This window comes from Coregonus clupeaformis, chromosome 24, assembly GCF_020615455.1.
Source record: "Coregonus clupeaformis isolate EN_2021a chromosome 24, ASM2061545v1, whole genome shotgun sequence".
In the NCBI taxonomy this organism is placed as follows: domain Eukaryota; kingdom Metazoa; phylum Chordata; class Actinopteri; order Salmoniformes; family Salmonidae; genus Coregonus; species Coregonus clupeaformis.
In genome coordinates this window covers 40,853,823-40,878,052 of record NC_059215.1, presented here as the reverse complement: position 1 = coordinate 40,878,052, position 24,230 = coordinate 40,853,823, and the positions used below count along the sequence as shown (strand labels likewise).

At 45.1% G+C, this 24,230-nt stretch overlaps 1 protein-coding gene across 1 annotated transcript in view; it reads right to left on the bottom strand.

The window, feature by feature from the left end:
* Positions 1-24,230, bottom strand: part of LOC121538106 (acid-sensing ion channel 1) — a 70,341-nt gene that overhangs the window by 5,449 nt on the left and 40,662 nt on the right. The window lies entirely within an intron of this gene.

Sequence of the window (24,230 nt, the reverse complement as noted above, 5' to 3'; positions counted from 1 at the left end):
GCTTGGAAATTCCTATCCTTCCCTGCCTAAGGAAGTTGTATCAGACTCTGGCATCATGACTGAGAAAAATGTGATAAGTGATGCTTTTAATCAGGATTCTTTTTTTTTTTAATGGTGGTTTAATTGACCCTGGTCAGTCAGTCGACTACTCTTTCCTCTGCAGCCTCCAGTTGGCTCGATGGAAGATCAGTCAACTTCTAGTGAATCTTTGTTTTCATTTCAACAACTTCCTACTTGTGATTATCTCTAGTGCTAATCCCAGGGTTTGGAAGGCGGACCATGTGCTCCCGCTCCACAAAGGTGGTGATCCTTCCGACCTAAATAATTATCGCCCTATCTCAAAATTGTCTTGCCTAGCAAAACTGTTCAAATCATGAATCAACTTAGATCCTTCCTAGCTACAGTGGGGGAAAAAAGTATTTAGTCAGCCACCAATTGTGCATGTTCTCCCACTTAAAAAGATGAGAGAGGCCTGTAATTTTCATCATAGGTACACGTCAACTATGACAGACAAAATGAGAAAAAATAATCCAGAAAATCACATTGTAGGATTTTTAATGAATTTATTTGCAAATTATGGTGGAAAATAAGTATTTGGTCAATAACAAAAGTTTCTCAATACTTTGTTATATACCCTTTGTTGGCAATGACACAGGTCAAACGTTTTCTGTAAGTCTTCACAAGGTTTTCACACACTGTTGCTGGTATTTTGTCCCATTCCTCCATGCAGATCTCCTCTAGAGCAGTGATGTTATGGGGCTGTCGCTGGGCAACACGGACTTTCAACTCCCCTCCAAAGATTTTCTATGGGGTTGAGATCTGGAGACTGGCTAGGCCACTCCAGGACCTTGAAATGCTTCTTACGAAGCCACTCCTTCGTTGCCCGGGCGGTGTGTTTGGGATCATTGTCATGCTGAAAGACCCAGCCACGTTTAATCTTCAATGCCCTTGCTGATGGAAGGAGGTTTTCACTCAAAATCTCACGATACATGGCCCCATTCATTCTTTCCTTTACACGGATCAGTCGTCCTGGTCCCTTTGCAGAAAAACAGCCCCAAAGCATGATGTTTCCACCCCCCATGCTTCACAGTAGGTATGGTGTTCTTTGGATGCAACTCAGCATTCTTTGTCCTCCAAACACAACGAGTTGAGTTTTTACCAAAAAGTTCTATTTTGGTTTCATCTGACCATATGACATTCTCCCAATCCTCTTCTGGATCATCCAAATGCACTCTAGCAAACTTCAGACGGGCCTGGACATGTACTGGCTTAAGCAGGGGGACACGTCTGGCACTGCAGGATTTGAGTCCCTGGCGGCGTAGTGTGTTACTGATGGTAGGCTTTGTTACTTTGGTCCCAGCTCTCTGCAGGTCATTCACTAGGTCCCCCGTGTGGTTCTGGGATTTTTGCTCACCGTTCTTGTGATCATTTTGACCCCACGGGGTGAGATCTTGCGTGGAGCCCCAGATCGAGGGAGATTATCAGTGGTCTTGTATGTCTTCCATTTCCTAATAATTGCTCCCACAGTTGATTTCTTCAAACCAAGCTGCTTACCTATTGCATATTCAGTCTTCCCAGCCTGGTGCAGGTCTACAATTTTGTTTCTGGTGTCCTTTGACAGCTCTTTGGTCTTGGCCATAGTGGAGTTTGGAGTGTGACTGTTTGAGGTTGTGGACAGGTGTCTTTTATACTGATAACAAGTTCAAACAGGTGCCATTAATACAGGTAACGAGTGGAGGACAGAGGAGCCTCTTAAAGAAGAAGTTACAGGTCTGTGAGAGCCAGAAATCTTGCTTGTTTGTAGGTGACCAAATACTTATTTTCCACCATAATTTGCAAATAAATTCATAAAAAATCCTACAATGTGATTTTCTGGATTTTTTTTCTCAATTTGTCTATCATAGTTGACGTGTACCTATGATGAAAATTACAGGCCTCTCTCATCTTTTTAAGTGGGAGAACTTGCACAATTGGTGGCTGACTAAATACTTTTTTTCCCCACTGTATGTTTTCTAAGTGTTCACCAGTCTGGTTTCAGGCAGGGTCATATCACCATCTCTGCTGCAACCTTGGTGTTGAATGATGTGTTAAAGGTCATGAATAGGAGGAAGCACTGTCCTGCCCTTTTTATTGACTTTGAGCCAGTGCCTCCACACGGTCAGGGCTCTGACAACAGCCAACAGCTCCCGATCACCAATGTCATAGTTCTGCTCCGCCGGGCTGAGCTTCTTGTAGAAGAAGGCACAGGGGCGGAGCTTGGGTGGCTGCCCAAGCGTTGAGATAAGACAGCGCCTATCTCTACCTCGGACGCATCCACCTCCACTACGAACGGTAGTGATGGATCGGGATGGGCCAGTACCGGGGCTGAGGTGAACAGAGCCCTCAGGATACTGAAGGCCCTGTCAGCCTCAGCAGATCAGCGGAGCCGGGACGGCTCACCCTTCAACAGAGAGGTGATTGGAGCTGAGACTTTGCCAAAGCCCCGGATAAACCTCCGATAGTAGTTGGCAAAGCCCAGAAAGCGCTGCACCTCCTTTACTGTGGTTGGAGTCAGCCAATCACGCATGGCTGAAATGCGGTCTCCCTCCATCTCCACACCTGAGGTGGTAATGCGGTATCCGAGGAAGGAGACGGACTGCTGGAAAAATATACACTTTTCTGCCTTGGCATAAAGGTAATGTTCCAAAAGTTGGCCCAGCACTTTGCGAACCAGGGACACATGCTCGGCGCGTGTAGCGGAATATACCAGAATGTCATCGATGTAGACCACCACATCGCAACCAAGCATGTCCCAAAACACCTTGTTCACAAAGGACTGGAACACTGATGGAGCATTCATCAAACGGTACAGCATCACCAGGTATTCGTAATGCCTTGTGGTTGTGCTGAATGCTGTCTTCCACTCGTCCCCCTCTCGGACACGCACCAAGTTGTACACACTCCGGAGATCTAATTTTGTGAAGAAACGCTCCCCATGCATTGACTCGATCATAGATGGAATGATGGGTAGAGGATAACTATAACTAATAGTCCCCTTGTTAAGTGCTCGGTAATCAATGCCAGGGCGCAGACCTCCGTCTTTCTTCTTCACAAAAAAATATTATATTAGATATACATGACTCCTGGGAGGCACAGCGTCTACCCGGAGGTTTATCGCGCAATCCCCCGCCCGATGAGGTGGTAATTTGGTCGTCTGCGTTTTGGAAAACGTGTGCACCAAATCGAGGTATTCGGGGGGAATGCGCACGGTGGAGCTAGTGTCTGGACTTTCCACCGTGGTTGCACCAACAGAAACAGCCAGACACCTACCCTGACACTCTCGCGACCACCCCGTGAGAACCCTCTGCGGCCATGAAAAGGTGGGGTTGTGTAGTGCTAACCAGGTAAGACCCAACACAACAGTGAAACGGGGCAGGCCCCTCCCAGGATGTCCTCTAGAAGCCAGCAGGTTGTCCAACCGGATGGCCATGTCTACCAGTTGATTGAAGGACAACGTGGTGTCCCGGCAGCCTAGCTCCCTTAGGACGTCCTCTCGCAGGTGGCACCGGAAGTGGTCGATGAGGGCCCGCTCGTTCCACCCGGACCCAGCCGCTAGAGTCCTGAACTCCAGGGCAAAGTCCTGCGCAGTCCTCGTCCCCTGCCTCAAATGGACCAGCCGCTCGCCCGCCTCTCTCCCTTCGGGAGGGTGATCAAAGATGGCCCGGAAGAGGCGAGCGAACTCCCCGTAGTTGTCCACTCCAGGGTTTTGCCCGAGAGGCAGGATACGCGGGCGGACACCTTCTCCCGCTGTCCCGTCGTACTCCCTCGGTCGGGAAAGGTGAATCCCTCTGGGTGCTGGGGTGTGGGTGGCTGGATCCAGTCGCTCAGCAGGTCTCGAAGGGTCGGGTCCTCTCCTCTCCAGGTGATGGACGACCTGGAGAACCCGATCCATTGCCTCGCCCAAGCTGGCTAGCATGTTCGAATGTTCCCGGACCCGCTCCACGACTCCAGACATATTCCCGGTTCCTGCTGACTCCATGTTGTTCGGGTGTGTGATTCTACAGTGGGTGATGTTGGACGTAGTCAGGCGCAGGAGAGGAAATCACGGAATACATGGTTTATTCAAATAAACAGAGGTATGCAGCAATGCGTATAAACACCAGTGCGGTAAATGGCGCACTGGGGAAGACAAGGCACACGGCTGAATATCCCGGCGATACACAATACAAATCTAGCTCCACCGAGCTATATATCCTCTACAATGAACAATCACACACAAAGACAAGGGGGCAGAGGGAACACTTATACAGGTACTGATGAGGGGATATGAACCAGGTGTGTGTAATAAACAAGACAAAACAAATGGAATTATGAGATGAGGAGCGGCAGTGGCTAGAAGGCCGGTGACGATGAACGCCGAAGCCTGCCCGAACAAGGAGAGGAGGCAGCCTCGGAGGAAGTCGTGACACCGGGATTTATCCGTGAAGAGCACACTTCTCCAGGGTGCCAGTAGCCATCGAAGGTGAGCACGCAGATTAGCTTCCCTGAGACGGTTTCTGACAATTTGTGTAGAAATTATTTGGTTGTGCAAACCCACAGTTTCATCAGCTGTCCGGGTGGCTTGTCTCAGAACATCCCGCAGGTGAAGAAGCCGGATGTGGAGGTCCTGGGCTGTTGTGGTTACACGTGGTCTGTGGTTATGAGGCCAGTTGGACGTACTGCCAAATTCTCTAAAACGACATTGGAGGCAGCTTATGGTAGAGAAATTAACATTCAATTCTCTGGCAAGAGCTCTGGTGGACATTTCCGCAGTCAGCATGACAATTGCATGCCCCCGCAAAACTTCAGACATCTGTGGCATTGTGTTGTGTGACAAAACTGTACATTTTAATGGCCTTTTATTGTCCCCAGCACCTGTGTAATGATCATGTTGTTTAATCAGCTTCTTGATATGCCACACCTGTCAGGTGGATGGATTATCTTGGCAAAGGAAAAATGCTCACTAACAGGGATGTAAACAAATTTGTGCACAACATTTGAGAGAAATAATATTTTGGGATCTTTTATTTCAGCTCATGAAACATGGGACCAACATTTTACATGTTGTGTTAATCTTTTGATCAGTATACATTGGATGATGCCTTTATTGATCGTGTCCCCACTTATAAATATCTGGGTATCTGGATTGAAAAAAAGCCATCATTCAAAAAGTATGTTGTATGAGTTAGTTAAGAAATTAAGAATTAAAATGGGCTTCTTTTATAGGAACAGAATAGGTCATGCCTTTCATTAAATATCAGAAAACAAATCATTCAGTCGACATTCATACCGGTTATAGATATTGTCTATATGAATGCTGCTGCCACTGTATTGAATCCATTGGACGCAGTTTATCATAGCGCACTAAACTTTATTACTGGCAATAGATTCAGTACACATCACTGCATTATGTATCAGAAAGTAGGCTGGCCCTCTTTGAAGTCTAGTAGATCGATGCACTGCACTCTTTTTCTTAATAAAGCTTCATAAACGCTGTACCTTACTTAATTATTACTTACAGACGTAAAAATAAAAATAAACGTACGAGATACCAGACCTGGTCTCAGGGTTGGCTAACTCTGGAGATCCCTTCGATCTGAGTTAGGTAAATCTGCTTTTATTTTCTTTGCACCTTACTTATGGAATGATCTCCAAGGCTCTCTAAAGTAGAATGAACTGGGGCCTCTAGGGCAATTCAAAAGGCTGATTGAACTCTTTTTTACTGAATAGTGTGTTTGTTTTCTATGATTGTGTTTTGGTTTTCCTGTATTGATATGAATATTGATGTGTGTATTAATATGTACACTGAGTATACCAAACATTAGGAACACCTTTCTAATATTGACATGAATTTTCTTGCCCATTCACCCTCTGAATGGCACACATACACAATCCATGTCTCAAGGCTTAAAAATCCTTCTTTAACCTGTCTCCTCCCCTTCATCTACACGGATTGAAGTGGATTTAACAGGTGACATCAATAAGGGATCATAGCTTTCACTTGGATTCACCTGGTCAGTCTGTCATGGAAAGAGCATAATGTTTTGTATACTCAGTGTATATTGATGTGTATAGTGTATATTGATGTGTATTGATGTGTATACAGGGCTCATCTGTGAAAGAGACCTTGGTCTCAGCATGACTCCCTGTTAAAATAAAGGTTAAATAAAGAGACCAAACATCCCTGCTAAGAAGCTGCCTTCTGGTCAAGTAACAAACAACAAACACCTAGAAAGAATCACACAGAATGGTATGGTTGCTATGTGAACCCATCAGCTGTTATGATGGCTTATGACAGAAGTTGTCGCAGCATGTCAGAAGTCACGCCCCCAGATGGAGGACTGAAGCAATGCTATGAGAAACTCATTGAGTAAAGAAAGAGCACATCTGGCGATGCAAGGCACAGAAAGGGGAGTAAGTGTTTCATAAAACTATAAACATCAGCATGGAAATATGTTAATGTCTTCTGTAAGTAAAAAATAATTTGTCTTTCTGCCACTGTCTTTATTAACTTGAGGCGTACGATTTGAGTCACAGCCCATTTATGAAGAAAGAGAGAGATACCTTTTTTAGAGAGAGGGAACGAGGGAAATAATAAGATAGAAAGAGAGGGATAATTTATGAGCGGTAAAGAGAGAAAAAGAGGTAAAGAGAGAGCTCCATTCTCACTGTGCAAAGCTGGGAGTGGGTCATTGCTCAACGTTATGGTACAACATGATACATCTGTGATTAGAGAGAGGGCTGACAAACAAACACAATGATTGTCGACTGAGTTTGTGCCATGCCAAGGGCAGTTAGATGGCTCAGCCTTGCCATCTTTCAACACACACACACACCAGAGGCGGTCGGTGCTGTTTAAGATTAGCGAGGACTATTTTTGTAAATAAAAATATATGAGCATGGCCTTAATTCTATTACAGTATATTGCATGACTGGCATTCATATTCCATTCACCCCGCTCAATGTAACATCGATAGGTTTAGGCTACTACATGATACTCAAATTAAATGAGCCCTATACCCATCATGAGGTTGCTACAACCTAGCCTACAAATGAAATGTATAACATAGATGCACAGGTCGAGAGACATTGGAGTAAGGGAGTGAACGTTATTTATAATAAGGGTTACATGGACAAAAACGGAACTCTCTGAAATTAAAATAAAATATTTTACCTAAACCCTTTATAGGCCTATGTGTTCATCTTATCATATTTCTCCAATGCCAAATCAGGGCGTCTTGTTTGCAACGAAACTGTCCCTGTTTGCAAATAATTAAAACTGAGACGTCATTATGAATCTGAGCATGGTACGTTCAAAAGTTCGGCCTACCTCTCCACCCCAGACAGAGTAGGCCTACCGACAAAGAAAAATATAAGCTTTAACTGCTGGCTACTCTTCTTCCATAACTTAACCCAACGAGCGGTCACAAGTGTTTCTCTAAAAGCTGTCTGAGTTTAAACATCTTCTATTGTACAGAAAGTGAATAGCTTAATCAATTGATAGTGACAGTATTAGATTACTTAGAAACAATTTCTAGCATAAAGCATCGCGGACCAAAGCGCTGTTATAGATGACTTTATATAATCTGATCCATTTTATTTTCTTCAAAATCTTAAGCTAACAAGGGTTAGGCCTGTGCTTTTTGCCATTTTCTTTAATAAAAGGTAGGGAGGTCAGAGACCTGGCCGTGTGGTGCCAGGACAACAACCTCTCCCTCAACGTGATGAAGACAAAGGAGATGATTGTGGACTACAGGAAAAAGAAGAGGACTGAGCACACCCCCATTCTCATCGACGGGGCTGTAGTGGAGCAGGTTGAGAGCTTCAAGTTCATTGGTGTCCACATCACCAACAAACTAACATGGTCCAAGCACACCAAGACAGTCGTGAAGAGGGCACGACAAAACCTATTCCCCCTAAGGAGACTGAAAAGATTTGGCATGGGTCATCATATCCTCAAAAGGTTCTACAGCTGCACCATCGAGAGCATCCTGACTGGTTGCATCTCTGCCTGGTTTGGAAACTGCTCAGCCTCCGACCGCAAGGCACTACAGTGGGTAGTGCGTACGGCCCAGTACATCACTGGGGCCAAGCTTCCTGCCATCCAGGACCTCTATACCAGGCGGTGTCAGAGGAAGGCCCTAAAAATTGTCAAATACTCCAGCCACCCTAGTCATAGACTGTTCTCTCTGCTACCGCATGGCAAGCGGTACCGGAGCGCCAAGTCTAGGTCCAAGAGGCTTCTAAACAGCTTCTACCCCCAAGCCATAAGACTCCTGAACATCTAATCAAATGGCTACCCAGACTATTTGCATTGCACCCCCCACCCCTATTTTACACTGCTGCTACTCTCTGTTTATTATCTATGCATAGTCACTTTAATAACTCTACCTACATGTACTTATTACCCCAATTACCATTACCGGTGCCCCCGCACATTGACTCGGTACCGGTACCCCCTGTATATAGCCTCGCTATTCTTATTTTTACTGCTGCTCTTTAATTATTTGTTACTTTTATTTAGTATTATTTTATATCGTATTGTTGTGTGATTTTTTCTTAAAACTGCATTGTTGGTCAAGGGCTTGAAAGTAAGCATTTCACTGTAAGGTATACATACACCTGTTGTATTCGGCGCATGTGACAAATAAGATTTGATTTGATTTGATTTATGGCATACCCTCTCATACCCCCTCAATTCGAATCTTGGTTTTAACTTAACAGCCATTCACCAGCACGCTATTTACACGAGGTAGGCTATTTAAAGAGTGCATGGTGGGTGGAGGAATTGACCAACAAATCTATGTATATAGCAGCTTATAGCCTAATTGTCTGTCAAACAGGTAGGCCTACCTCTTATTTCTTAAATAGGAAGAAATAGGCTCCAACACAAAGCCCTCTTGTTGTTTGTAAAGTCTAATTAAAATAAATATGTTTTAAATGACTTATTCCTACTCTAATTTGCCTACTTTCAGCACCATGAGCTGTCCATTTTGATTGATTGTTTCAGGACCATATTGTAAGTTACGTGAATCTGGCTTATTGTGAGGTTGGTCAATAACTCTGATAAATACATAATGGACAAGAAACATATTGTTTTTAATCAAATCAATGATAGCCTAGTAGTAGCAAACTATCAAAGTGAACCTTTGGTCCTCCTTCTCATCTTTGTGCTCTCCTTCTAAATGTCACGTTCGTTCATAGACGGGTCAGACCAAGGCGCAGCGTGATATGCATACATGTTTATTTGACTTATAAACACAACGACAAAACAAGAAACGAAACGTGAAGTCCAAGGTACACAAACAACATACCTCACACGGAACAAGATCCCACAACCCACTAGTGCCAATAGGCTGCCTAAGTATGGTCCCCAATCAGAGACAACGAGCGACAGCTGCCTCTGATTGGGAACCACACCGGCCAACATAGAAATACCCATACAAGAAACTATAACATAGAACAACACAACATAGAAAATCACACCCTGACTCAACAAATAAGAGTCCCCAGAGTCAGGGCGTGACACTAAACTGAACAGAACAGGCTATAGCAGGGATCTCCAACCTTTTCTAGCATGAGAGCTACTTTTAAAAAATTAAACTAATTGCAAGCTACACATTCAAATAGGCACATTATTATCCTCTCCCCTACAACTCCAAGGGGGCCCCTATAAAATCTGTAATATTTTTCTCAAAAATAATGTTATATATTTTCCCTAATTATGTTTTCTCAGTTTTATTTTTCCTAGTTTTTCACTCTCAAAATTACAATTGTTCATAGAGAAATATTGAAATTGGATGTTCTGAGTCCATGTCAATGCTTAACTCACGTCAGAAGACAATTTTTCTTAGGTCTTTAAATACGCATCTGGCCCTTTAATTGCTGCATCTAGCTAGTGAGGAATGTGCTGTCTAATGTGCCGGAGTAGGGATGGTTTTGTACTGCTGCTGCTCATTTCATGGCAAAGTTTACAAATAACAAATAATAGATGAAAATGATATACTTACTCGTGATATACAGTGCATTTGGAAAGTATTCAGACCCCTTCCCTTTTACCACATTGTGTTACGTTACATCAATCTACACACAATACCCCATAATGACGAAGCAAAAAACAAGTTTTTAGAAATGTTTGCAAATGTATTAAAAATAAAAAAACAGAAATACCTTATTTACATACATTTGAAATTGGAAGTTTACCTACACTTAGGTTGGAGCCATTATAACACGATTTTCAACCACTACACACATTTCTTGTTAACAAACTATAGTTTTGGCAAGTCGGTTAGGACATCTACTTTGTGCATGACATAAGTAATTTTTCCAACAATTGTTTACAGACAGATTATTTCACTTATAATTCACTGTATCACAATTCCAGTGGGTCAGAAGTTTATATATATATTAAGTTGACTGTGCCTTTAAACAGCTTGGAAAATTCCAGTAAATGATGTCATGGCTTTAGAAGGTTCTGATAGGCTAATTGACATCATTTGAGTCAATTGGAGGTGTACCTGTGGATGTATTTTGAGGCCTACCTTCAAACTCAGTGCCTCTTTGCTTGACATCATGGGAAAATCAAAAGAAATCAGCCAAGACCTCAGAAAAAAAATTGTAGACCTCCACAAGTCTGGTTCATCCTTGGGAGCAATTATCAAACGCCTGAAGGTACCACGTTCATCTGTACAAACAATAATATGCAAGTATAAACACCATGGGACCACGCAGCCGTCATACCGCTCAGGAAGGAGACGCGTTCTGTCTCCTAGAGATGAACGTACTTTGGTGCGAAAAGTGCAAATCAATCCCACAACAACAGCAAAGGACCTTGTTGGAGGAAACAGGTACAAAAGTATCTATATCCACAGTAAAACGAGTCCTATATCGACATAACCTGAAAGGCCACTCAGCAAGGAAGAAGCCACTGCTCCAAAACCACCATAAAAAAGCCAGACTACGGTTTGCAACTGCTCATGGGGACAAAGATTGTACTTTTTGGAGAAATGTCCTCTGGTCTGATGAAACAAAAATGGAACTGTTTGGCCATAATGACTATCGTTATGATTGGAGGAAAAAGGGGGGCTTGCATGCCGAAGAACACCATCCCAACAGTGAAGCACGGGGGTGGCAGCATCATGCTGTGGGGGTGCTTTGCTGCAGGAGGGACTGGTGCACTTCACAAAATAGATGGCATCATGAGGAAGGACAATTATGTGGATATATTAAAGCAACATCTCAAGACATCAGTCAGGAAGTTAAAGCTTGGTCGCAAATGGGTCTTCCAAATGGACAATGACCCCAAGCATACTTCCAAATTTGTGGCAAAATGGCTTAAGGACATCAAAGTCAAGGTATTGGAGTGGCCATCACAAAGCCCTGACCTCAATCGTATAGAATATTTGTGGGCAGAACTGAAAAAGTGTGTGCGAGCAAGGAGGCTTACAAACCTGACTCAGTTACCCCAGCTCTTTGAAGAGGAATGGGCCAAAATTGTGGGAAGCTTGTGGAAGGCTACCCGAAACGTTTGACCGAAGTTAAACAATTTAAAGGCAATGCTACCAAATACTAATTGAGTGTATGTAAACTTCTGACCCACTGGGAATGCGATGAAAGAAATAAAAGCTTAAATAAATCATCCTCTCTACTATTATTCTGAGATTTCACTTCCTTAAAATAAAGTGGTGATCCTAACTGACCTAAAACAGGGAATTCGTACTAGGATTAAATGTCAGGAATTGTGAACAACTGAGTTTAAATATATTTGGCTAAGGTGTATGTAAACTTCCGACTTCAACTGTAAGTATTCAGACCCTTTGCTATGAGACTGGAAATTGAGCTCAGTTGCATCCTGTTTCCATTAATCATCCTTGAGATGTTTCTACAACTTGATTGGAGTCCACCTGTGGTAAATTCAATTGATTGGACATGATTTGAAAAGGCACACACCTGTCTATATAAGCTCCCACAGTTGACAGTGCATGTCAGAGCAAAAACCAAGCCATGAGGTCGAAGGAATTATCTGTAGAGCTCTGAGACAGGATTGTATCGAGGCACAGATTTGGGGAATGGTACCAAAAAATGTCTGCAGCATTGAAGGTCCCCAAGAACACAATGGCCTCCATAATTCTTAAATGGAAGAAGTTTGGAACCACCAAGACTCTTCCTAGAGCTGGCCGCCCGGCCAAACTGAGCAATCGGGGGAGAAGGGCCTTGGTCAGAGAGGTGAGCAAGAACCCGATGGTCACGCTGACAGAGCTCCTGAGTTCCTCTGTGGAGATGGGAGAACCTTCCAGAAGGACAACCATCTCTGCAGCACTCCACCAATTAGGCCTTTATGGTAGAGTGGCGAGACGGAAGCCACTCCTCAGTAAAAGGCACATGACAGCACGCTTGAAGTTTGCCAAAAGGCACCTAAAGACTCTCAGACCATGAGAAACAAGATTCTCTGGTCTGATGAAACCAAGATTCAACTCTTTGGCCTGAATGCGAAGCGTCACGTCTGGAGGAAACCTGGCAACATCCCTACGGTGAAGCATGGTGGTGGCAGCATCATGCTGTGGGGATGTTTTTCAGCAGCAGGAACTGGGAGACTAGTCAGGATCGAGGGAGAGATGAATGGAGCAAAGTACAGAGAGATCCTTGATGAAAACCTGCTCTAGAGCACTCAGGACCTCAGACTGGAGCGAAGGTTCACCTTCCAACAGGACAATGACCCTAAGCACACAGCCAAGACAACGCATGAGTGGCTTCAGGACAAGTCTCTGAATGTCCTTGAGTGGCCCAACCAGAGCCCGGACTTGAACCCGATCGAACATCTCTGGAGAGACCTGAAAATGGCTGTGCAGCGACGCTCCCCATCCATCCTGACAGAGCTTGAGAGGATATGCAGAGAAGAATGTGAGAAACTCCCCAAATACAGGTGTGCCAAGCTTGTAACATCATACCCAAGAAGACTTGAGGCTGTATCGCTGCCAAAGGTGCTTCAAGAAAGTACTGAGTAAAGGGTCTGAATACTTATACTTTCCGAATGCACTGTATACTGAAAAGAAAACGATAAACGCAACATGTAAAGTATTGGTCCCATGTTTCATGAGCTGAAATAAAAGATCCCAGAAATTTTCCATAAGCACAAAAAGCTTATTTCTCTCAAATTTGCCGCACAACTTAGTTTTCCTACTTCCTTCATACTCTATTTATTCCACATAAACACTTCCCTACTCCTTTCTCTTTCATGCTACCCTCCCTCCCTCTGAACTTTGTAATGACTGTGTAAGGTTAGAGTGCCAGATGTTCTTTATTAATAAATGAATCAATGAATGAGTGTGTGATGTCAGCAAGTGCTTTATGAATACATTCATGAATGAACATGTATTTTCTGAAGTTAGGAATTATTTTTTATGTATTACAATGTAATGCATGTTCCTGTTGAATGAGTGAATTTGTGTGCGGTGTGCAGTTTAACAGTCTTTGTGCACATTGTTATCTATTTCACATTACAGTTGGCCTACGTGATCTGACAGTGGTTTTGGAGGGTTCCCCTAATGCACTGTTGACTATAAGATGACAGGCCACATTGACAGGTGAACACCAGTATACCAGAAGAAGAAAAGTGAAAGTTCCAGTTGCTTTTTGAAAACAGTATGTAAATGTTTACCTTATTTTCCTCCAGAGTTGTTGGGTTCATCTTTCCTTTTACTTTCTACTCTCTTTGTTGGCACTTCACTTAAGGGAATCAATCATCTTTACCCACCCTAATGATAAAACACACATCTTAAAAAGTCTGCACAGTTTATCATCTTTGGAGCTCCCTAGTCAATCACCGCCAGTCACTCATAGTGCATTCCCCACCATTAGAAAGCACTTAGCACTCTCCTATGGTTAATCATACATCAATGTGTATTTCCTTCCTTACAGGCCAGGCAGAGTGGAGAACAAGTCCTAAATGACTAATCCACACACTCTTAGCTGTTGAATGAGCCCTAATATGCCCCAGCCATCCCTCATCTGTTAATGGATGCCTCTGCAGGGTGAATTAAATCCATTAGCACTCTATTGTTTTATGAGGGAATGTTCCAGAGACTTAGAACAGCCTCTGTAAAGTGCAAAAACTTGCTCAGTTATGAATCTTCTGTCTCAAACAGCCATAGCACTGGCAGAGAGATTGCGATTTAAATTGTGGTAGCAGCCATGCGACAGGCATCAGTGACTGGTCGGCACACATCATCCTTTTCCCAGAGAATGGTTTTAACCCTGTAGTGCTAATGTTGTTATTTGCTTGTTGATGCAGCAGGTATTCTAAGTCATCTGGAAAATCTGTAACAACTCCCATGCCAACTTTACAGCTAAATTGACGTTGTTGAACTTTAGTTGACATAGACAGAACACTTTAAAATACTTTGATTGAACAGCGAAGAGAGTAAACAAAGTTACGCATTGTTAATTGGGCTCATTAAAGAAGTATGTCTATTCAAATGGCTTAAAAAAGGACACAGCTTTTAATGCCATAGTTCCGATCAGAGTCTTACCAACCTGAGATCTGTCTCTCCTGATCTAGCGAACATCTGTCTTTCCCGCTTAAACTGAAGGGCAAAGCAAGAACAGGGAGGCTCTCGACTCCTGAGTGCTGACTGACTACTGTGAGGGAGAGAGATTGCAGCACAAAGCCTCTTGGAGCCCTAATCCGTCATGTCAGAACACAGGTAGATAACAAGTCTTGATGGGACAATAACAACCCACTGTTCTTCCTGTTCTGTCAGTATGGCTCTCTGTTCTGTTATCGACTGTGTGTGTTTGGACGACAGCTGTTGACTCACCAAACTAATGACAAACTTTGGTTAAACTGAAGGTCTTCCCAGAGAGACGACTTCAAATAGCAATGCTAGTGTGTGCGTGTGCCTGTGTGTGTCAAGCTGAGTGTGTTAATGATGGCTGAAAAGCATAACGGCTCAATAGTTGCTTGTCAAATTTAGTCACGAAACAAACAAACAACTGTCGGGAACAAGTGAACTGAAGTAAACCACAGGCATCCGCAGGGAAGATGGCTAAATGAAAGCCTGCCACACAGTAGGTCTTTCCTTTAATTTGTGTTCAGGCAGTAAAAAGAGAGATCCATAAACTGTCACCAGCAATCTCTATTCTACAAACCAAAAAAAGATGTGGATAATACGGTGTAAAAAATCCTAACAGCTAAAAAGATTTTTTTCATCCACATAAATACATTTTTACAGTACACCCTGCCTTTTTGAAGTGGTGTATAAAGAAGATATCAACTACTTACTGTATTTGCTATTTCAACATCATGAAACACCGTACATTCAACTGTCTAAGATCACAATAAGAAAAGGACTTTAGTTTAACACGTCTTGTGGCCTTTAAACCACCTCCACACAGTTCTCACAAGTCACAGCTAGAGTAATGAGACAGAATTGATCACCCAATACCATCTACTTCCAATGGATTTCCTGTCAGATAGTACCTTGAGCCAGACAGGCCTGTAAGCAGAGTTGTCTAATGATCAGTTAATGGATATAGGGACAACAGGACCTAAGACATAAATAATTAACAATTAAGGAGAAAGAGAGTGAAAAGAACAGGTGCTGTTGACTTGTATTTTTCCACTTTAGTGGATTCGCAGGTGAGATCCAGCACTACATACCTTGATGCTCTGTAATTCAGTTAAATCCTCAAATACATTTAGGCTGTCAGAATAACATGATTCATTACTACAATCATTAGCTGTGTGGTTGGCATTGTTTATATGATATCCTTGTGATGAATCCTCTCTTTACCGTTCCATCACAAACCCACATTCTTTCATTCGCGAGCCTGGGTTTTGAACATTCTATCTCCCACACAATGAGTGTTTCTTTCCCTTCACTGCTCCCTTCTTTCCTCTCTACATCCCTCCTTCCCTCTCCCCACCGTCTACTCTGAGCTATGATGTGATATTCCCAGTGGACTCCTTTCCATCTCCTCCCTCCGTCCCCCTCATCCCACTCAGTTTGATGAATATTTTACAGGCCAGCAGAGACGCTCCATTCCTCACCACCACTCCTCTGAGCCCACTCCCAGACACTGCCAGGACTCTCAGTACCGATCACCTTCAGAGTCGATAGCATCATAGCACTGGGCGAAAGACAGAGGCAGAGAGAGAAAGATAAAAAGGAGAGGGAGAGAGTGGGAATAAAAGGAGGAAGGGAGGGAGGGAGTGAAATAGAGTAGAGAAAGCATATCATATAAAGAAGGGGAAGTATGCTTCCACTTACTAAGAAGTAAAAAGCCTGTTGCTTAGGAGGGGAAGTAAGAGACCACATTTGGGTGAGTTTATTTACATTGAAGTCATTTAGCAAACGCTCTTATCCAGAGCGACTTACAAATTGGTGCATTCAACTTAGGATAGCCAGTGGGACAACCACCCTTTTTTTAATGGGGGGAGGGGGGGGGGGGTAGAATGATTACTGTTATACTATTCCAGGTATTCCTTAAAGAGGTAGGGTTTCAAGTGTCTCCGGAAGGTGGTCAGTGACTCCGCTGTCCTGCCGTCATGGGGGAGCTTGTTCCACCATTGGGGTGCCAGAGCAGCGAATAGCTTTATGTCAGGTGGCATTGCAGATATTGCAGAGAGTGGATTTGTGTCAAAGGTTAGGACTTGAATTTGTTGAATATATCAGACCAGAATACAGAATAGGATATGAACCAAATGTGCAAGATGTTAGCAGGGTTTAGGGGACAGCATGTTTGCCTCTATTGGAAGATGCATTATGATGATGTTTTTGTGATACATATTTGGAGAATAATTGCAAAAAGCATTTAAAAAGTAATGAACAATAGAGCAGTTGCATTGGCCATTCCCTGATGTATTAATTATTGTATCACCCTCTAAAACAACAACACAGTGTTGAGATCCAAAACCACTACCATATGAAAATAAAAGTTCAGAAAGATAAAAACTGCATGGGGTCCAATCAAATGGTGAATAACACTGCTGTACAGTATTTCTCCAGGGGAGACTATAACTGGCAGTTTGAAGCCATGTCTGTCTTCTATGGTTTGAGGAAAACAGCCCAAAGTGATATGCTGATTTTTTTTCTTTTCTTTTCAAGACAGAAAATAGCAGGTGGGAAGAGGAAAGTTGCCCCACCTCCTGCTGGCTTTTTCTTAAATGGAGAGGAAAATATCCCCATATTTAAACAAGGGCATAATAAATTACTTGAAAACGGGCTCTTTTTCAGCCATTTGTATAGTCCTCCCCTGGTGAATGGTGAAAGCGGGCATGTGGATTTCAACACTAGATAAAGAATGTGTTAGGATTGCAGACAGACTCTCTATCAGAGACATGCAATGTTCTGTACAATCTCCCAGGCAGCAGTAAAGCCATGATTCCCCCAGAGTGAGCAAACAAGGCTTTAGTGAGGTGGAAAACAGCAAGGGGACTTGGCTATTCCCTGTTAGTCTGCCTTAGTTTATACACTTCCATTTTCCAAACATATGTAGTATCTACAGTGACTATGGTAGTAACTCTAGATAGCTACATACAAAATAGATCTGAACCCATAAAGATACACTACATGACCAAAAGTATGTGGACACCTGCTCGTCGAACATCTCATTCCAAAATCATGGGCATTAATATGGAGTTGGTCCCCCCTTTGCTGCTATAACAGCCTCCACTCTTCTGGGAAGGCGTTCCACTAGATGTTGGAACGTTGCTGTGGGGACTTGCTTCCATTCAGCCACAAGAGCATTAGTGAGGTCGGGCACTGATGTTGAGCGATTAGGCCTGGCTCGCAGTCTGCATTCCAATCCATCACGAAGGTGTTCGATGGGGTTGAGGTCAGGGCTCTATGCAGGCCATTCACGTTCTTTCACACTGATCTCGACAAACCATTTCTGTATGGATCTCGCTTTGTGCACAGGGGCATTGTCATGCTGAAACAGGAAAGATCCTTCCCCAATCTGTTGCCACAAAGTTTGAAGCACAGAATCGTCTAGAATGTCATTGTATGCTGTAGCGTTAAGATTTCCCTTCACTGGAACTAAAGGGCCAAGCCCAAACCATGAAAAACAGCCCCAGACCATTATTCCTCCTCAACCAAATATTACAGTTGGCACTACGCAATCGGGCAGGTAGCGTTCTCCTGACATCCGCCAAACCCAGATTCGTCTGTCGGACTGCCAAATGGTAAAACGTGATTTATCACTCCAGAGAATGTGTTTCCACTGCTCCAGAGTCCAATGGCGGTGAGCTTTACACCACTCCAGCCGACGCTTGACATTGCGCATGGTGATCTTAGGCTTGTCTGTGGCTGCTCGGCCATGGAAACATATTTCATGAAGTTCCCAAAGAACAGTTATTGTGCTGACGTTGCTTCCAGAGGCAGTTTGGAACTCGGTAGTGAGTGTTGCAACCGAGGACAGACAATTTTTATGTGTTTCGCGCTTCAGCACTTGGCGGTCCCGTTCTGTGAGCTTGTGTGGCGTACCACTTCGCAGTTGAGCCGTTGTTGCTCCTAGACGTATCCACTTCACAATAACAGCACTTACAGTTGACCGGGGCAGCTCTTGCAGGGCAGAAATTTGACGAACTGACATCCTATGACGGTGCCACATTGAAAGTCACTGAGCGCTTCAGTAAGGTCATTCTTCTGCCAATGTTTGTCTATGGAGATTGCATAGCTGTGTGCTTGATTTTATATACTTGTCAGCAACAGGTGTGGCTGAAATAGTTGAATCCACTAATTTAAAGGGGTGTCCACATACTATTGTATATACAGTGTGGGGAAAAAGTATTTGATCCCCTGCTGATTTTGTACGTTTGCCCACTGACAAAGACATGATCAGTCTATAATTTTAATGGTAGGTTTATTTGAACAGTGAGAGACAGAATAAATAAAAAAATCCAGAAAAACGCATGTCAAAAATGTTATAAATTGATTTGCATTTTAATGAGGGAAATAAGTATTTGACCCCTCTGCAAAACATGACTTAGTACTTGGTGGCAAAACCCTTGTTGGCAATCACAGAGATCAGACGTTTCTTGTAGTTGGCCACCAGGTTTGCACACATCTCAGGAGGGATTTTGTCCCACTCCTCTTTGCAGATCTTCTCCAAGTCATTTAGGTTTCGAGCCTGACGTTTGGCAACTCGGACCTTCAGCTCCCTCCACAGATTTTCTATGGGATTAAGGTCTGAAGACTGGCTAGGCCAATCCAGGACCTTAATGTGCTTCTTCTTGAGCCACTCCTTTGTTGCCTTGGCCGTGTGTTTTGGGTCATTGTCATGCTGGAATACCCATCCACGACCCATTTTCAATGCCCTGGCTGAGGGAAGGAGGTTCTCACCCAAGATTTGACTGTACATGGCCCCGTCCATCGTCCCTTTGATGCGGTGAAGTTGTCCTGTCCCCTTAGCAGAAAAACACCCCCAAAGCAAAATGTTTCCACCTCCATGTTTGACGGTGGGGATGGTGTTCTTGGGGTCATAGGCAGCATTCCTCCTCCTCCAAACACGGCGAGTTGGGTTGATGCCAAAGAGCTCGATTTTGGTCTTATCTGACCACAACACTTTCACCCAGTTCTCCTCTGAATCATTCAGATGTTCATTGGCAAACTTCAGACGGGCCTGTATATGTGCTTTCTTGAGCAGGGGGACCTTGCGGGCGCTGCAGGATTCCAGTCCTTCACGGCGTAGTGTGTTACCAATTGTTTTCTTGGTGACTATGGTCCCAGCTGCCTTGAGATCATTGACAAGATCCTCCTGTGTAGTTCTGGGCTGATTCCTCACCGTTCTCATGATCATTGCAACTCCACGAGGTGAGATCTTGCATGGAGCCCCAGGCCGAGGGAGATTGACAGTTCATTTGTGTTTCTTCCATTTGCGAATAATCGCACCAACTGTTGTCACCTTCTCACCAAGCTGCTTGGCAATGGTCTTGTAGCCCATTCCAGCCTTGTGTAGGTCTACAATCTTGTCCCTGACATCCTTGGAGAGCTCTTTGGTCTTGGCCATGGTGGAGAGTTTGGAATCTGATTGATTGATTGCGTCTGTAGACAGGTGTCTTTTATACAGGTAACAAGCTGAGATTAGGAGCACTCCCTTTAAGAGTGTGCTCCTAATCTCAGCTCGTTACCTGTATAAAAGACACCTGGGAGCCAGAAATCTTTCTGATTGAGAGGGGGTCAAATACTTATTTCCCTAATTAAAATGCAAATCAATTTATAACATTTTTGACATGTGTTTTTCTGCATTTTTTTGTTGTTATTCTGTCTCTCACTGTTCAAATAAACCTGCCATTAAAATTATAGACTGATCATTTCTTTGTCAGTGGTTAAACGTACTGTCACGAACGTCTAGTAGCGAAGTAGACCAAGGCGCAGCGTGTGAAAGAAACATGACTTTATTATATTAAAGTACTAACAAACCAAACAAAACACGACTCGTGAAGTCCAACGGTTAACACTGACCGTAAAGGAACAAAAACCCACAACACCCAAAGGAAAACATACAGATTAAATATGGCTCCCAATCAGAGACAACCAGCCGACAGCTGACACTCGTTGCCTCTGATTGGGAGTCACTACAGGCAAACATAGAAACAGAACAACTAGAATACCCAACATAGAAAACGAACACATAGAATGCACACACCCTGGCTCAACATATAGAGTCCCCGAGCCAGGGTGTGACAGTACCCCCCCCTAAAGGCACGGACTGCGACCGCGTCTAAACACCCCAAACAGGGGAGGGCTGGGTGGGCATTCCTCCTCGGAGGCGGCTCCGGCTCCGGCTTTGACCACCACCCCTCCATACTACCCCCGTAGCGCCCCTGGTCCGGGTCTGACCCCGCTGGCTGGATCTGGACTGGACATTGACGGAGCGGATTGCTTACGCTCCGTTGTGGAGCAGCTGACCGGTCTTACCAGGCTGACGACTCGCACCCCGGGCTTGGTGCGAGTAGCAGGAACGGGCTGAACCAGGCTGACGACTCGCACCCCTGGCTTGGTGCGAGTGGCAGGAACAGGCTGGACCAGGCTGGCGACTCGCACCCCTGGCTTGGTGCGAGTGGCAGGAACAGACCGGGCCGGGCTGGCGACTCGCACCCCTGGCTTGGTGCGAGTGACAGGAACAGGCCGGGCCGGGCTGGCGACGCGCACCGTAGGTTTGGTGCGAGTGGCCGGAACAGGCCGGGCCGGGCTGGCGACGCACACCGTAGGTTTGGTGCGTGGAGCAGGGACAGGCCGGGCTGGGCTGGCGACGCACCCCGTAGGCTTGGTGCGTGGAGCAGGGACAGGCCGGGCTGGGCTGGCGACGCACACCGTAGGTTTGGTGCGTGGAGCAGGGACAGGCCGGGCTGGGCTGGCGACGCACACCGTAGGTTTGGTGCGTGGAGCAGGAACAGGCCGGGCAGGGCTGGCGACGCACACCGTAGGTTGGGTGCGTGGAGCAGGAACAGGCCGGGCTGGGCTGGCGACGCACACCGTAGGTTTGGTGCGTGGAGCAGGAACAGGCCGGGCAGGGCTGGCGACGCACACCGTAGGTTTGGTGCGTGGAGCAGGGACAGGCCGGGCTGGGCTGACGACGCACCCCGTAGGCTTGGTGCGTGGAGCAGGAACAGGCCGGACTTGGCTATGGAGACGGATAGGAGACCTGGAGTGAAGAGCTGCCACAACACGTCCTGGCTGAATGCCTACCTTCACACACTCTGTGTGAGGCATCAGCACAGGACGTACAGGGCTGTGTACCCGTACTGGCATAACAGCACGTGACACTGGCGCAGGATATCCGGGACCGAGGAGAGGCACTGGAGACCGCGAGCGCTGAGCCGGCACACTCCGTCCTGGCTGCATGCCCACCTTCGCACAACACGTGCGGGGTGCTCGCACAGGACGTACCGGACTATGCCGGACCACTCGCGGCACAGTGCGCATCTCCGCATACCGCGGAACCTGCCCAGTCTCATGCTGCCATGCCTGAGTACGGGGAGTTGGCTCTGCTCTCCATCCAGGCTCCGCCAACCTGCCTTCTGGCCCCCAAAAGCCGGTGGCCTCCTCTCTTAATCTCCCGATTCGCCCTGTGGCAGCCTCCTGCTGCCCAGTCGCCCATGCCGTGTGCCCCCCCAAAAAAAATTATTGGGGGTGCCTCTCGCCTTTCCGACCACGGCCCGGTTGACGCCGCTTCTCCACTCCTGCCTGGGTCTCCCCCTTCATCGCCTTCCGGTACCGGACGGCCTCCTCCTCGGTAATCTGCCCCCAACCGAGGAGGACATCCACCAGCGTCACCTCCTGCGTGTGTTCCTGGACACGCTGCTTGGTCTTTGTATGGTGGGTTTTTCTGTCACGAACGTCTAGTAGCGAAGTAGACCAAGGCGCAGCGTGTGAAAGAAACATGACTTTATTATATTAAAGTACTAACAAACCAAACAAAACACGACTCGTGAAGTCCAACGGTTAACACTGACCGTAAAGGAACAAAAACCCACAACACCCAAAGGAAAACATACAGATTAAATATGGCTCCCAATCAGAGACAACCAGCCGACAGCTGACACTCGTTGCCTCTGATTGGGAGTCATACAGGCAAACATAGAAACAGAACAACTAGAATACCCAACATAGAAAACGAACACATAGAATGCACACACCCTGGCTCAACATATAGAGTCCCCGAGCCAGGGTGTGACACGTACAGAATCAGCAGGGGATCAAATACTTTTTTCCCTCAATTTCTGTGCCTGAATCTCTTTATTAGTGGACAAAATCGTAGACGATATCATCAACCGTGAGGCAAGGCAGCTATATTTGGTAATTTCATCCAATTAAAGTGAATTTTCTACCTATGCACAGACACAGCTATTCCTCAACGTCAGCTTTTATGTTTCCCACTGTGCTACCCCAGCTTTCCTCCAGTGATACGCTTCATCTTGTTAATAAAGTCAACCATAAAAACATGCACATCACAAGTAGACTTCCAACACCGACCTGTCAGTTTCTTTCTTTTTTTTTTATCGACTACGAATCGGCCGACTGGTTCTGCCGGCCGCCTACAATATCCACGCTCCCTGTGCTGGGAGATCTCTACCGGGCACAGAGGTGATAGCTGTTAACTCCAGAGTGCTGTGTCCCCTCATACACAGCTGAGTAAACATCAATGGATAACCAACCTGAGGGGAAGTGAATGGCTTTATGTCTCCTAATGTAGCAGAAGGGTTTCTAGAAGATAGTATGAGAGTCTCTGCAGAGTTAATCTGTGAGCATGACTGAATCAAGATTGAACTCTTTGGCCTGAATGCCAAGCGTTACGTCAGGAGGAAACCTGGCACCATCCCTACGGTGATGCATGGTGGTGGCAGTATCATGCTGCGGGGATGTTTTTCAGCGGCAGGGACTGTGAGACTAGTCAGGATCGAGGCAAAGATGAACATGGCCTCCTGTAGCTCAATTGGTAGAGCATGGCGCTTGCAACGCCAGGGTTGTGGGTTTGATTCCCATGGGGGGCCAGTATGAAAAATGTATGCACTCACTGAAAAACTGTAAGTCGCTCTGGATAAGAGCGTCTGCTAATTGTAAAAATGTGTATGGGACCCTCTCAAAAACGTTTGCCATGAGAATATTCATTCAAAGGTCTATTTGGGCCCACTTTTGTAAGGAACATTTTAGACTTTTCACATTACTGAGCCAAACGAAGCTGTACTGAGCACAGTTTGGTTTCGTGCGGCACGGTAGTGTTAAAAGGGTACTTAGTTGTCGCTCTAGAGGAGGAGCTGTCAATCATGATTGTGTGCGTGTATGTTTTGTAATAAGGCTCAGTCAGTAGCTTGTGTTCTAGAACATTCTGTCCTCCAAACACATCAATGGTTTGGAGCACTCTATTGTCAGTAGATACAGGTTGTGCTTCAGAGCTGGCTGATTGCCTCTCTAGCTGGTACCCTGCACCCTGCTGAGAGGGAGTGAAGAGGTTCATTCATTAATACACATTGCAGAGTTACTACTAATCAGTCATCAGAGTTGACAATGTATTTTAGGATAATGATTAGAGGGGTGTGTGTGTGTGCCAGTATGTGGGCATGAGTGTGTGTATGTTTGCATCCATACCAACTATCAGAGCAGTACTCTTTTGGGAGGGTGAGCGACTATATTTTTGAGTTAATATGTTTGTGTGTGTGTATATACATTGAGTGTACAAAGCATTAGGAACACCTTCCTAATATTAAG